Source organism: Physeter macrocephalus, chromosome 7 (assembly GCF_002837175.3).
Source record: "Physeter macrocephalus isolate SW-GA chromosome 7, ASM283717v5, whole genome shotgun sequence".
NCBI classification, from domain to species: domain Eukaryota; kingdom Metazoa; phylum Chordata; class Mammalia; order Artiodactyla; family Physeteridae; genus Physeter; species Physeter macrocephalus.
This window is the reverse complement of record NC_041220.1, coordinates 54,342,660-54,358,012: the sequence shown is the minus strand read 5'-3', so window position 1 is coordinate 54,358,012 and position 15,353 is coordinate 54,342,660. Positions and strand designations below refer to the sequence as shown.

The 15,353-nt window shown below is 38.7% G+C and overlaps 1 protein-coding gene and 1 non-coding gene across 2 annotated transcripts in view; one reads left to right on the top strand and one right to left on the bottom strand.

Moving 5' to 3' along the window:
* Nucleotides 1-15,353, bottom strand: part of CORIN (corin, serine peptidase) — a 229,776-nt gene that overhangs the window by 119,539 nt on the left and 94,884 nt on the right. The window lies entirely within an intron of this gene.
* On the top strand, nt 3,593-3,698 carry LOC112067091 (U6 spliceosomal RNA). The gene has a single exon (XR_002893072.1). It is a non-coding gene; the product is annotated as a U6 spliceosomal RNA (small nuclear RNA).

The window sequence follows — 15,353 nt, the reverse complement described above, 5'->3', positions numbered from 1 at the left end:
CCATTGATAGATGAATGGATAAAGAAGATGTGGCACATATATACAATGGAATATTACTCAGCCATAAAAAGGAACAAAATTGGGTCATTTGTTGATACGTGGATGGATCTAGAGACTGTCATACAGAGTGAAGTAAGTGAGAAAGAGAAAAACAAATATCGTATATTAACACATATATGTAGAACCTAGAAAAATGGTACAGATGAACCGGTTTGCAGGGCAGAAATTGAGACACAGACGTAGAGAACAAACATATGGACACCAAGGGGGGAAAGCCGCGGGGTGTGTGTGGTGGTGGTAGTGGTGGGATGAATTGGGAGATTGGGATTGACATGTATACACTGATGTGTATAAAACTGATAACTAATAAGGACCCGCTGTATAAAAAAATAAATAAAATTCAAGAATTCAAAAAAAAAAGAGAACTTCTGGGGTAATGGACATGTGTACTGTCTTGACTGTGGTAATGATTTCACAGATGTATGTATACCTATGTCAACTGTATTAAATTGTATGATTTAAATATGTATATATTTACATATTTTAAAATATGATTTAAAACGTGTGTATTTATGGTTTTTCAACTTTGCCCCAATTAAAAAAAAACCATAATGGAAAAGAATATGAAAAAGAATATGTATATATATGTGTATAACTGAGTCATTTTGCTGTACAACAGAAATTAATACAACATTGTAAATCAACTATACTTCAATAAAAAAATACTAAAATATAAGCATATTTTCCCATATTTTATCACTTATAAAACATAATAGCAGTCATAGTGATATATGAGTAACATAAACATAAACTGAATAAAAAATAATACTTTGTGTCATAATTTAAGAAAAACTACATTATTAATGTGATTTTTCTGGCTTACAATTCTGCAAATTCATTTACTAATTCGTCAAAATGTATACTTTTAGCAACATTATTTTCAATCTATATAATGGAAGATGGTGTCAGTAGCTTGACAAAAAGGCAAGATTGCAAACAATTTTTGTTAACTTTTAATTTTGACAAGGATCTTTTTTCTGATGCAACTTTTCTTGTTGCTTTAAGGCTATTTTATAGGCTGTGATAACACTGGGATATATTTCTGATAAATTATTTCAAAATACAAATTTTAGTATATCTAGAGCTGATGGCTGTCATGGAGAAATTAATGAAAAGGTTTAACTCTTCATATGAATTAGTTCTAAGTCTGAATTTTAAATATAAATTTATACAATGGCATTTTAATGTTTCTTCTGATATTTCCTATAAATCGTGGAGATTACACCAGAACTCAAATGTGGCTTCAAAATTTGTGTACAATTAAAAATGTCTGTTTATATATTCTACAGCTGTATCATCAATTTTAAGGAAAATTTTCATTTTATGTTATCTTCCTCGTTAATAAGTGTTGCACCCAAAGATAGCACACCTCATTAATAAGTGGTGCATATAAAAATAGTGGGTTTTTTCCATTGACAATGGTTAACTGTAACTTCTATTTCCAAACCTGTGGATATTTGTTTTGCAATGTTTCCCAAGGATTCTAAAATCTTTGAAGAATTCTAATAACTCCTTGCTAAATGCTTTATTGCAATGTTCATGCATGTGCTTTTATTGTGTAATAATTTACTAACAAAGTCTGTTGCCCAAGCACTGTCTGTCTCATGGTTCAGGTGGAGAGTTAATATTTGTGCAGATGCCACAGGGACAGGCCCCAGGGACAATCGACCAAGCCGGCCTCCCACATGTCCCCATGTGGAGCCCCTCTTTTGCCCCAGGGCCAAGCCCACCACTGCCACCCTCAAAACCTGCTTCTGTTGTTGCTTCTGCTGTTGTGGCACCATCATGGCCATCAATCTGGGCCCAGGTCCTGGCCCAGCCACCTTGGGGCCCTGTGGATTCCCAGACAGTCCTCAGACACATGCTTTGGGCCACGAGGCCAATCGCTCAGCACCCACACCGCCTGACCATAAGCCATTTGGTAGGTACCCGAGTGTGCACACCCTACCCACTAACACATCCCCACCGCTCACGTGCACGCTCCATTGTCCCATCAAACCTCACTTACACAAGTATAAAGATAAAGCTGTTAATTTCAAGATGGTGACCGCAAAGCATTAAACCAAGCCTGGAAGCCTTCTAAGCACAGGGCCCTGGGCCACGGCACGGATCGCCAGCCCAGCAAACCGGCCCTGCCTCTGCCTTTCAAAGCAAACAGAAAGGCAGGGAGGGTGAGATGGGGATGAAAACCTGTGACAAGTCCTTCTGAGAAGTTACAGGAGCAGGGGTTCCAGCATCCCACTAGGTCACTGTATTCTTCCTCTGCCCACATGTCCTCTGCCATACCCACCAAATTCCATCCTGTTGGAGTCACTGTCTAGACATGGAAACCACTACTGTGATACGGCAGGGACTGCTGGCTGTCCATCCTAATGTGCTCTCCATCTCTTTCATAGTAATGGAGTTTAAGGTGGACCCAAGATTGCCGGGCTAAAGACTACATTTCCCAGTCCCATATCACTAAGTTCTCCACAATAGAATATAAGCAGATTCTTCTTCTACTTTGCCTGCTTTAAAAGGGACTTGCTGCCATGTACTTCCTCTGTTTGCCCTCCCACAAGCTGAAGCACAGATACAGGGCTCAGCCAGCTTCAATCACTCAGACAAGGAACCTGGTCTAGTGATTGGTGAAGCAAAAAATGGATGGAACCCACATCTTTCAAGCCTGACTTGGCAAACTGGAAAATTCATCTTGGATCTATTGCTTAACAGAGAAATTAAATGTTATTTTCTTTAAGCCACTGTATTTAAGGATCTCTTCTATTACAGCAGGTTAATTATGCTGTAACTAATATGAATAGTTTGAATCTGGAGAGGTTTCATTCCCATTGTTCATCTGTCCATAAGGAAGATCTGAGAATAAAATGGTATGAAAGTTAGGACCTGAGGAAGAAGCTGGGTCCACCACACCCCACTGAGGACTCTGGATGTACTTTTGGACAGAGACATTGATTTACACATATCAACTATGAATCTAATAGGCGTCAGTAACAGCCTAGAGATGTACTCACAACACTGCTTCTATGAGAAAATATCTGTCATGTTTGAAATAACTAATTTGCAAATATATCTTTGAAATACAGCCCAGTCATTCACTGGAGGATGCCTGTAATTCTGCACCTACCTTACAGAATTGTAGTAACAATTTGACGTAATACACGCAAACCATTAGGCACAGTATCTGACACCAAGCGAGCTTTTGATACATTTAATTTCTTTGTTATCACTGACACTACTAAAGTGACATCATACTATAGGCAGCCAAACAAAGAAGGAAGTACTTTAAGGACCTATAGTGCCTCAGGCCCGTGGCATCAGGGGGCAACAACCCTCTCTCCTCTGAGCTCCCCCCACAGAGGTATGAGGGATAAATTAGTTAAACATTCCTAACTCTCTTAGATTCCAAAAGTAGTTCTAGTAGGTTTTTCCAGAAATAAACTGCATAAAATATTACCTCAAAAAATGTGTGAGCTGTTAAAACATTCCCCAAACAGACCATTCGAAGTGATGGGTTAGAGAATCAACATAGAAGGAAATGTCTGTGCATCACATATACTAAAATCATAATGATACAGAGAAGATTAGCATGGCCCCTGCACAAGGCTGACACGCAAATTCATGAAGTCTTCCATATTTTTTGGAATATTACTCAGCCATAAAAAAGAATGAAATAATGCCATTTACAGCAACATGGATGGACTTACAGATTATCATACTAAGTTAAGTAACTCAGAGAAAGGCAAATATCATATGACATCACTTATATGTGGAATCCAAAAAAAATGATACAAATGAACTTACATACAAAACAGAAATAGACCCACAGACATAGAAAACAAACTTATGATTACCAAAGGGGAAAGAGGGGGAGGGATAAATTAGGAGTTTGGGGTTAACGTATACACACTACTATATATAAAATAGATAACCAACAAGGACCTACTGTATAGCAAAGGGAACTATACTCAATATTTTATAATAACCTATAGGAGAAAAGAATCTGAAAAAATATATATATATAATAAATAACTGAACCACTTTGCTGTACACCTGAAACTAACGCAACATTGTAAATCAGCTATACTTCAATTAAAAAAATTAAATTTAAACTTAAATTTAAAAAAAGAAAGACGAAACCAAGAAGTGAGTTCAAGAGAGAAACATGAAAACCACCAAATCCACTCCTCTCAACCCTACAAGAGCCTGGAAGTAGAATAAATAAGTTTACCTTCTGCAAGATTAACTTTACAATCGATAATACACAATGGATCAGGGCAAGATGGCTTTTTAAAACTCAAGAAGAAAATGGGCTTCTACTTTGAAAAAACTTTTTTTAAATAAAAGGAAAACAATAAAACCTTGAAAGCTATAAGGAATAGAAAGAGATAATGGAAAATCCTGAGCCTTAATTAGGTGTGGAGGAAAAACTGGCAATACATGAAACTGCAAAGGTAGACTTTTAATTACTTATCTCTAGAGCACTGTTTTCAGAGAGTGAACAATGAATAAGACAATAACAAAGACCAGAAAAAGGAGGCAAAATAGGTGAATAGCTGCAGAAAGATTTCTTAATCCGGACTGAGCAGTATTTCATTTGTTCAGCCTTTTTAAGGAAGGAAATATTCCACACAGAGAAAAATTCAAATAGCTAAAGCGTATCTCTTTAAGATTCCTAACATCTTTCATAATTTTATTAAAGTTCAGTGAAATAGAACACTTGTTCTCCACCTTCTTAAATGGAGAGTGCTAATTTTTAACATTTCTTTGCTGCCCCAAGGTCTTTACAATGAGCAGCAAAAATTTCTCAGTGCCAGAGGAAAGTTCCTGGGGTGGGGGAGTGGGGGGAGTATTTGTCCCTCTGCTAAGCTGCCTAAGAGTGCTGCCTGCTTTAGGCTCTTGCCCCTTGGAATGTATCATCCTTCCCCATTATATACAGGCTCAGTGGTCACCATCTCTACTGGTGTAGAGATACCGGTAGTTCTATCCACCTCCATTTCCAATTTGTTTGCCATTAATTATAGATCTGGGAAACAAACAAACAAACAAAAGCCAGTTTTTAGATTTGTTTTCAAAGTAAAAATGAACATGCTATGAAAGAGGACCTTGGGAAATATTTTTAACGGCAGAGTGAACAGCTATTTCATTGTTCATCTTTTTTGTATTTTTACTTTTTAATCATTGGTTGTGTTCTGATTAATTTAGGTGGCAACCTCTGGATAAGTAAGGTGCTACCATATATTCAAATAACTGAATTAAAATAGAGGCAGCACAGGAAAAGAGATAATATTGCTTCAGTGGAAAGAGCATGGAACTCTACCATTAGAACTGGGTTCCAGTCCCAGCTCTGCCTCTAATCAGCAGCATGAACACTCATACCCACCATGGAGAGGTATTCTGAAGACTAAAAAAGATAAAGTGCCTGCCTCCATACCTGGCACATACAGAGTTCATATAGGCAAGCTAGATTATTATTTTAAAATCATTGAACATGTACGGAAATTTGGATGTGTGTCTAATATGCTCAAGAGGGATTATGAGAAACCCAAAATTCAATCTGTAAGAAAAGAATCAACTTTAAATTATTTTAGGTAAAATAGAGTTAATTAAGTTTCTGGAATTTTAAAGCTGGAAGAGACTGGCAAACCTACAGTCCTGCCTCTCCATCCTAAAGATGAGGAAATTTGACTTGGCCAAGGTCATAGAGCTAATTAGAATGTAAAGGGCAGGACTGGAACCCAGGTTTTCTAATGTCTAATCCAAGGCTCTAAAGCAAATATGAATTCATCTACAACAGAAGCTGGCAAACTTTTTCTATAAAGGGCCAGATAGTAAATTGTTTAGGCTTTGCAATGCATACAGTCTCCGTTGCAATTGTTTAACTATGCCACTGTAGAGCAAAAGCAGTCATAGATAATACACAAATGAAAGGGCATGGATGTGTTTCAATAAAACTTTATTTACACAATAGGCTTCAGGCTGTATCTGGCTCACGGGCTGCAGTTTGCTGATCCTGATCTGGAACAAGTTGACAGACCCTTTAGATAAAGGAAAATGATGGGTATAATTTCAAATCAACAAATCTATGGTCAATACAGTAAAAAACTGGATGACAATAAGAGAACTCAGAAGATTGAGTTTATACATATATGTGTGTGTATATGTATATATACACACACATATATGTTGCTATTGTGACTAATATTTCATTTAATTTTATTTTTTGGCTATACCACATGGTATGCAGGATCTTAGTTCCCCGACCAGGGATCGAACCTGTGCCCCCAGCGGTGGAAGTTTGGAGTCTTAACCACTGGACCACCAGGGAAGTCCCCGTGACTAATGTTTTAAGATGATGTTTGATGAGGATCAGTTCTGGCCTTAAGATCATTATATTCTTAAGTAGTAATTGGGATAATGCAAGAAAGAAACTCTAAGAAAACAGGAGGACTCTCAAAGAATGGGAATTTTAGGGCTTCCCTGGTGGCGCAGTGGTTGAGAATCCACCTGCCGATGCAGGGGACACGCGTTCGTGCCCCAATCCGGGGAGATCCCACATGCCGCGGAGCGGCTGGGCCCGTGAGCCATGGCCGCTGAGCCTGCGCGTCCGGAGCCTGTGCTCCGCAACGGGAGAGGCCACAACAGTGAGAGGCCCACGTACCACAAAAATAAATAAATAAATAAATAAAAATTTAAAAAGAATGGGAATTTTAAATGATCTTGGCTAAATAAGATCTGTGAAGAGAACTAAAATAGTAGTAAACATTAAATAATATAATTTATTTCAGTTAGAATAACTAAAACACTAGGAGAAAAAGCAAAGTACTCTAACCTGCAGAAATAAATAAATATTGCCATCAAAATCTACTGATTGCCACAAACTGAAAACACATCACCATCTCACCAAGGGAACATCCTTAATATCAGAATCAAAGAGTATGATCATGGAAAGAGGAATAATATACCAGAAACAAGAACACACCTAAAGTGTATCTGGCCTTGTGTCAGGACCACCTGGTAATCCTGGTTCCATGATCACAATTTTCATAATATTCTTCAGACACGTAGAGAGAGATCTCATGGAAGAAGGTGCCCAAACACCTTTTCTTCTGCATTAAGGGCTAATGCAAAAAGTGCTGCAATATAAGGCAGGGACCAATTTCCTGTTCCTAAAAAGTATGACAGATTGGAATAGGTTTGCAAAGGAGTATTGTTCAAGCCTCCTCTAGGGAGCCTGTGAGTGCAGTCTGAACTCTACATCTGTTTGGCTTAAGGTATCCTCCCTGAAGAGAAAGGAAAGAAGTAGAAGACTTTTCAACATCTGAATTTTAAGGGAGTCATTCAAATTGTCATTTGACATACTCAACTGAACTAAATGTAGTACTGTATTTTCCCTAATGTTTATGTTGCTCCCTAGTAGTAAATTGGTTGTTTAAAAAGCACATCTCCCCTTGGAGGCACCAAAGGGTAACCCAATGATATACGGCGAGAATGAGGTTCATTACATCGTGCCAACTTGCTCCCAACATCTGTTCAGTTTACACAATGACTCATTCACAGTACTCAGTGCTTAGTGCAAACAACTGTGATCCTCCAATATTTGATTTGTCCTTGGGCTTTCACACACCTAGACTTTGGTTTCACTGCATGAGTTTGGAAGAAGAAAGGCATAAAACGAAGCTATACCAATAAATAAAAGACTGACTTGTAACTATGAAAGTTTTAGGTATCCAACTTCTGCAACTCAAAAGGATCTGAGTCAACAGGATGATGCTAGCCAAAAAGTATTTAAACACCTTTGTTCTCTGTCAGAAACACAGTTAGAGCCGTTGCCTGAGTATCGTAGTCCAGTGTCACTTCCTATACCTTTTTCTTTATATAGCAAGGAAAATGTTTAACGTATATAAAGGATCACAATCCAAAGCAATGTTAAATCACAGAGAATCGTGTTTTTCATATATATGTATTGTATATATATATGAATGTATATGTATCGTCCTTTTTCTACTCATATGTTCACTTGGAATGCAGTAATAATTTATAGCTAAATATAGCTATGAGAAAAGCTTCAGTATCTTATTTCTGTGCATCAGTTAAAAAAAAGACGGCTTCAATTATCACACAAAAATGTTGATGCTTCACAAATATTACTAAAAAGTAAATGAAAATAGGCCACTTTCACACTTGTTAAAGATAAAATAACTGAAAGAATAATGTGTTGGAAAAAATAGAGAATATATTCTCTACAATGCAAAGTAGAGAAATACCTATTAGCTGTAACTGATGTAATAAACAAAATTCCTGTAGAAATAATACTACCAACACCACAGCTAAAGCAAATTTTCAAAAAAAATAAATTGGCAAGACCAAAAAGATGCCCGCCCCTAGAAGAAAAGTTATGTTTAGCTTGCTTAAAGGAAAAGTAACATTTTGTGTCGAAACTCAGAAATCCCAGAACCATGGATCTTTCTCATTTATTCTCCATTGTAGTGTCCTTCAAGGTTTTTCACAGCAACAACAATGGCTCTAATAGACGACTCAGGCATGCAAAACCGATACATATTCAATTTTACCAGCTGGTAAAAAATGTTTTTTCTCACCCACAGCTTTGACCAGGTCACCCCACCCGGCCAGTGGCCTCACTATTGTTCTCCTTATCAAGTCCAGACTCCTGATTCTCGACTTCAAAGGCCCCCTCCAGTTTCCCCAGCTTTCATTTCCTCTCTAACCAGTCTGTATTCTTCCAGCCAAGAAATCCTTCATTCCGTCCTTTCATTCGCTGGCCCCCAACCTTCATCCATACTCTCTCACACTTCCAAGCAGGCTCAGATCGCTTTCTACAACCTATTTCTTCCCTTCAGATGAAACCTAAAAATTAAACTTGTTAGATGACCAGCTGCTTTGGTTTCCTTGTTTTTATTTTGAAATCTGATGCCATGTGCTCTGTACAAAAGAGATTGGGACCAGGACCCCACATACACATCTCTCGAGTATTTTAGTCATTCATGTTTAATCTATTAGACCTATATGAGGCATGACACAGAATAAAAAACAAAGCATTTGCATCCCATTTAAATATAGGAAAAAAGAGACATTCTATTACATTCTATGACTGCTGGTTGTAGGAATTTCAGTTGATATCTTTTGGGGGACCATGCCAGGACTGGAAGAAACTGGGAAGGCTCAGTTCTAGATAGGAGAAGAACAAAGGCACAGAAAGCCCCATATCACACCATGAGAGTGATAAACCGGCAACAAGCTGAGAAGGAGGAAAAGACACAGACACAGGACAGGGGAGAGGGAACCTGGCTGCAAATGAGCACAGTATTCCAAGTAGGAATAAAAACAGACCAGAGTTCAGCCAGGCAGAACGGCCTTAGGGCATCTGACGTGGCACCAAATGCCAAAATGGACACAAAATATTAGTGACACGAATCACTAGCTCATTAGACTTAGCTTCTGAAAGTCCATTCCCTTTTCTGCAATAAACGTCGCTGTCAGCTTGCATGTTTTGTTGTGTATAACGCTAATCCTAACGAGACTCCCAGTTGCAATGAAAAAGGCTGGATTAATTCTGTGCCCTTAAGTTACTTTCTTCATTGCTAAAAGCACCTTCATTCATTCTCTCATTCAAAAACATACTCAGTGTCAAGGTTATTTTGTCAGGAAATATCCTGCAATGATGAGCTTCAGTGTCCTTGTCTGTAAGATAATAGTACATACCCAGTACGTTGTGTAGAAAATTAAATGAGACAGTGATATAAAGCACTTAACACGGTAACTGGCACCCAGCAGGCATGCAATAAGTTAGCTATTATGATTGTTGTTGTTGTTATTGTTATTATTATTACTGTAAGACTCTTGTTTTTAACAGATGACAGTTGTCACTGTAACCTGAGCCATAAGCCAATAAAATCTAATTTGTAAACCAATGTTTATTTACACACATTTTCTATCTTGCTGTACAATATAACGAATCATGTTTTTCATAAAGAATTTTCCAGAGTCCCAGTGGGACTCCATTCCAATTCTCTTGAAGCTAGTAGGGCACCAACCTGCTTCCTTATCAACTAGGGAAAAGACAAGAGCAAGGAAAGAGAAGAACTAAAGTAGAAGATTTAGCATTCCTCAGCCTGTATTGCAGTTAAAAGGTGAAAGATGTCAAAAATAAAATAAAATAAAATAAAAGGTGAGTCGAGCTGTTTCTCATAACTCTTGTGGGTCTCAGAGGAGGGCAGATGTCATCAAAACTGCTTTTGCAATTTGCCCTTTAAATGTCCTGAAGTTTGTCCCCTTTCCTTTTGTGTCCTTTCCTTGTACACTGTGTTCATCCTCCATAAGCTCATTCACCTTCTTTGATTTCAGCCCAACATATTCACTAGTAACTCCCAAGCTCTTGTTCCCCCAGCTCAAACCCTCTCTCCTGGTATCTACACCCAATGAATGACATAACAAGGGAATTCACAAGTCCAAATGGTTCTTTCTCCCAAACTAGTCTCTTCCCTGTAGCCTCGACTTTGACAAGTGGTACAAACACCACCTCTTCCCAACCAAACACTTGCTTGTACAATACATTCTTTCTGCCTTTTCCTCTCCCCAGCGGGTCACCAAATCTCTAATGCGTGAGTCCTTCGGAACAGGGACTTTGTCAGTCATGTTCACTCCTGAGTCCCCAGCACCAGAAACAATCCCAGCACATACTAGGTGCTCCATGCCCCTTTGCTGACGCATGAATGGCGCATAATTGCAGCTCCATAACTGCTGAAAGCAGGCATGAATGCAGCATGTCTTCAAGCTGAGGTCCCAGAAAACAAAATGAACATAAAAATAATTCCCCTTTTCTTAAATTTCTCTAGTAATTTGTTCTTCTAAACGAGGCTATTAAATCATATAAAACAATTGGTTTTCTATCAGAATAACCAAATAGTATTTGTTTTGTTACAACGTTCAACTGTTAATCTCCTGGCTGTTGAGTTTCACAGTTAAGCAAGAAGCTTTCCAGACTTCAGATTTTATCGTATAAAAATCTGTAAAAATCCTCTTTTCAAAAGTTATACTTAGCAGGGAGTCCTCTGAAATACAAATCGGGAAAATTGGAAACAGCTTAGCAACCCCAAAGAATAATATTTCACAATATTGTATGGAGTAAAGAGCCAGGTCCTGTGGGACCACTGGCTGGATGTATGAAGCAATTTCAGAAAACATTAACTCTTTCAGACCTTCTATATGCTATTTAGTGGACAGAAGTAACTTGTGAAGGACTCTCAAGATTTTTGAGCGATCAACCTTACATTTCATCTAGAACTTTCTGTCCTTTGCATTGAGTCGATTTTAGTGAACTAGGGTCCGAGAGCACAGGTGTTGTTTTCTTGCTAAGAAGTATGTGGCCTTGCATCTTACAATTCATATCAAATCCCCAGTCAATTCAACTTGCAAGGCTTTGCTTCATAAAAAATAGCAAAAATGTGCTATAAATAACAGAAATAAAGGTCCATACCTTCATGTCTGCCCCTGTATTTGACTGGCAGAATAAAAGACTTCATGAAATAAAAATATTTCGAGGCTCATTTATTTTTATCTGTACCAGGCAGATCTGAACACTATATGTTTTCTTTAATTAGAAGACTGCCGGCAGGCAGACTTATTTTCAGTACAGAGTCTTTGCCTAAATTAAGCTATACATTCCTGACGTCTTGTCCAAGGAGACTGAGAGTAAAACTCTAAACTCCTCCTTACCAGGTCAATATCAGCAGTTCTAAACTAAATAGCCACTTTTTGTCCTGTGTTGAGATTTATCTGAAATGGCAATCATGAAAAAAAAAAAAAAGGAACATTGCCATGAAGAAGAGAAGAGAGAGAAGCTGATGGGGCACGTGCAGGTAACCACTGCATATCTAATCACAAATTATAAGGTTAAGGAACAGTATTTGCTTTATATATGCAATTGTGTGCTTTATACATATACATGTACATATATATAGAAATGTCCCTACACAATATGCACTTTTTTATAAAATAAACCTTTTCCTTCTTTTGTGGGCCTAATGCTATAGGTCTAATCTTTAATCTACTCTAAGTGCCTGCAAGGAATGATTTTTAAATAAGTAGTCTTTGCACACAGCACCACCATTTTGTGCTCATTTTGAACGCTATTAAGTTAAATGCACGTAGAAATGCTCTTTTCTCCTCTTAAAATGGGTGCGCTATGTTTTATAACAGGGCCGTCCCAGGTCCTTGAACTCTTAACAGGCCTACATACAAACAGGTTCAAATCACAGCTTTGCAGAGTCCTGCCTCTATAATCCTGAGCGAGTTATTTAACCTCTCTAAGCATCAGCTTGCTCACCTACAAAATGGGTAGTGTCTCGGCCAGTTCACACTGCCACAGCAATCCCGCAGACTGCGTTGCTTAAGCAACAAATATTTATTTCTCATGGTTCTGGAAGCCCAAGATCAGGGTGCCAGCAGGGTCAGGTTCTTGTTGATGTTCCTCTTCCTGGTTATGTCCTCACATGGCCTTCCTTGGTGTATGCGCACAGAGAAAGCAAGCTCTGAGCTCTTTTCTTAAAAGGACGCTCTTGCTTCTCTTTAGGGTTTGCTACATTTCTCTAAACACTAATAAATAATATTTGTTTCTTTTTTCCTTTTCTTTAAAAAAAAAAAGATGCTAATCCCATAGCGGGATCCACCCTCACAACTTCATCTAAACCTCATTACCTCCCAAAGTCCCCACCTCCTAACACCATTCCATTGGGAGTTACTTTCAAGATTTGAATTGGGGCAGGGGGAGGGGGGCACAAACATGCAGGCTGTTAACAGGAAGAATAACCATAACCTTCACAGTGCTGCTGTGAGGGATAAAGAAGAAAACGTCTCTAAAATGCTTAGCACAGTACTTTGTATATAATAAATGCTCAGCAAGTGTTATATATCATTATTGTTATAACTATTCTTATTAAACACTATTATTAAGACTCTATTATTTGGATTGGAGTCTGACCACCATATCTTCTGGGATTTTTTTTTCTTGTTTAATTCTGTAACTGCCTTAACCATATTCACCCAAGAGAAGCTTAACTTAAAAGTAATTGATTTTCCCTTCTACAAATCTCTATTGAAATACCATTTCCAAAGACTAGCCACCAGCCTCTAACTATTCCATCTTCACAATTACTCAGCACTTTTCGGCGCTTGACACTTATCACATATACTAATGTAATCACTTGAATACGTGCATATGCATTTCTGTCACTTGTGATTCATTTTTATGCTATATGTGTCTGTTTTCAACATTAGATTATCACTAATGAAGTAGAACCAGGATAACAGCCAGGTCTGTATGATTCTACTATAGCCACCTTCTTAGGGTGGGATGTTCTTCCCTAGGGTAAGCAAAAACTTTCCAAGGGTACATACAGGCAGAGCTTTAAGGGAATCAATTTCCATATCCTAATTTCCCTCTTTTCCATTGTTAACCTTACTTGAGGCCACATGCAAGGATGAAGTCATCAGTTTTCCTTTTCCTACTTCCTCTTTCATGATGTCCTTTTTTTCAATTGATGGGAAGAACAAAAACAAAAACAAAAACCATGTCTCTTATCCATTCCAAACTCACTCTGGTATATAATTCTAAAGTGTGAAACATCTGGAGTTCCAAACAGACAGATAATTCAAAATATCTTCTGTTTAGCTATCTTGCATCCTCATCCCCCAAAAGTCAGAGAATATATTGTTCCTAAGGGAATCCCCTTGAAGGGCAAAGTTAAAAGAGCAAAGAGAAGAAACATTGAAGGCAAGGGCGCTCATTTCCTTCAGGCAGCAAACTTGTGTCAAGGCACTGAATTTTGTGTCTGTCTGCCTACCTAAATATGTCTCTTAAAATTAAAAGTAAAAAGTGAGAGTCTAAGCTTCTAGCTCCAGTTAAGATGGAATAAGAATATGCCACCTCATCTACCCCTCTGATTATAACTGAGAATTGTGAACAAAACACATAAAGCAACTATCTATGGTATCTAAAAATAAAGGAAGAGCAGGCAGATTGAGAAGGGAAATCAAGACTTAAAATAGACTAATACAAATATCGAATCATTACATTGTATACTTGAAACTAATATAATGATATATGTCAATTATACTTCAATTAATAAAAAAGACTAATAAGGAAATGAGTTTTCTAGTGTTTTTCTTTTTTCACCCATATTTCACAACACAGAACCAGGGCAGCAAAATTATGGAACTGTGCAGCAGGCATGACCAAGAGAAACTCTCTCACTGGTCAGAGAAATGGGAGGAAGAGGCCCTGCCAAACAAAGAGAGGGGTGGAAATCTCCGGACGTGTCTTCTCTCTTGACCCTAGTCTGGAGTGAGTTCCCAGTGTTACAGCAGGCAGGTAGCTAGATATGAGCAGAGAAAGGCGGGCACAGGCCAGGTGGCAGGAAACCACGCATTTTGTAAACAGCAGGGATCCATGGGACACAGAAAAGCAGGAACCTCCAGACTGTCAGAAAACAACACATTTTGGGGTGAGAAGTGTCCTGGAGGCAGACAAAGAAAGGTGGGGCAAGGCAGGAGTCTCCTGCATCCGAATGTAACCTGTTGCTCATTATGCTCTCATTACAATAAAATTAGCCTTGCAGATAAGAAATACCCATCATGCACCAATACCATGACACTTCCAATAAAAGCTAAATAAGGACAAAAATCCCTCCTCCCCTTGGGAAGGTAGAGCTGGGATCAAAATCAAGGAATATGACCCCAAACCCCTCTTTCCCCAATGCATATTCCACCCCTTCATTTGTGTGCCCTTCATAACCGGCTTGCCAAAGAAACCCAGTGTAGCTCCTCACCTGTCTGCCCTCTCTCCCTCTGAGAGCATATTCTTGCTTAAATAAATTGATCTTCCTGTCTCATTTCTGAATTCTTTCTGTGACGAGACAAGAACCTTACTTTCACCGGGAACACCAGTCCTAAAGCTGTACACCTGCAACAGGGAGCAGGAGCCTAGGTTGCCTATTTGCCCCAGAGGTAGTTGTGACAGTACAAGGATACTGAAACTACAGCTTTTTGGATGAAGGACCAGAAGCAAGGGTCCCTGGGAGCCAGGGACTTTCAGGGAGATCACAAAGAGAAGGAAGCTTGAGGAGAAGATCTGATGGAGCTGTGTATGAAGTCCTGAGCATATTCCCCAGGAATGCATCCATCAAAATGAATTGAAATATAGGGCTTCCCTGGTGGCGCAGTGGTTGCGCGTCTGCCTGCCGATGCAGGGGAACCGGGTTCGCGCCCCGGTTTGGGAG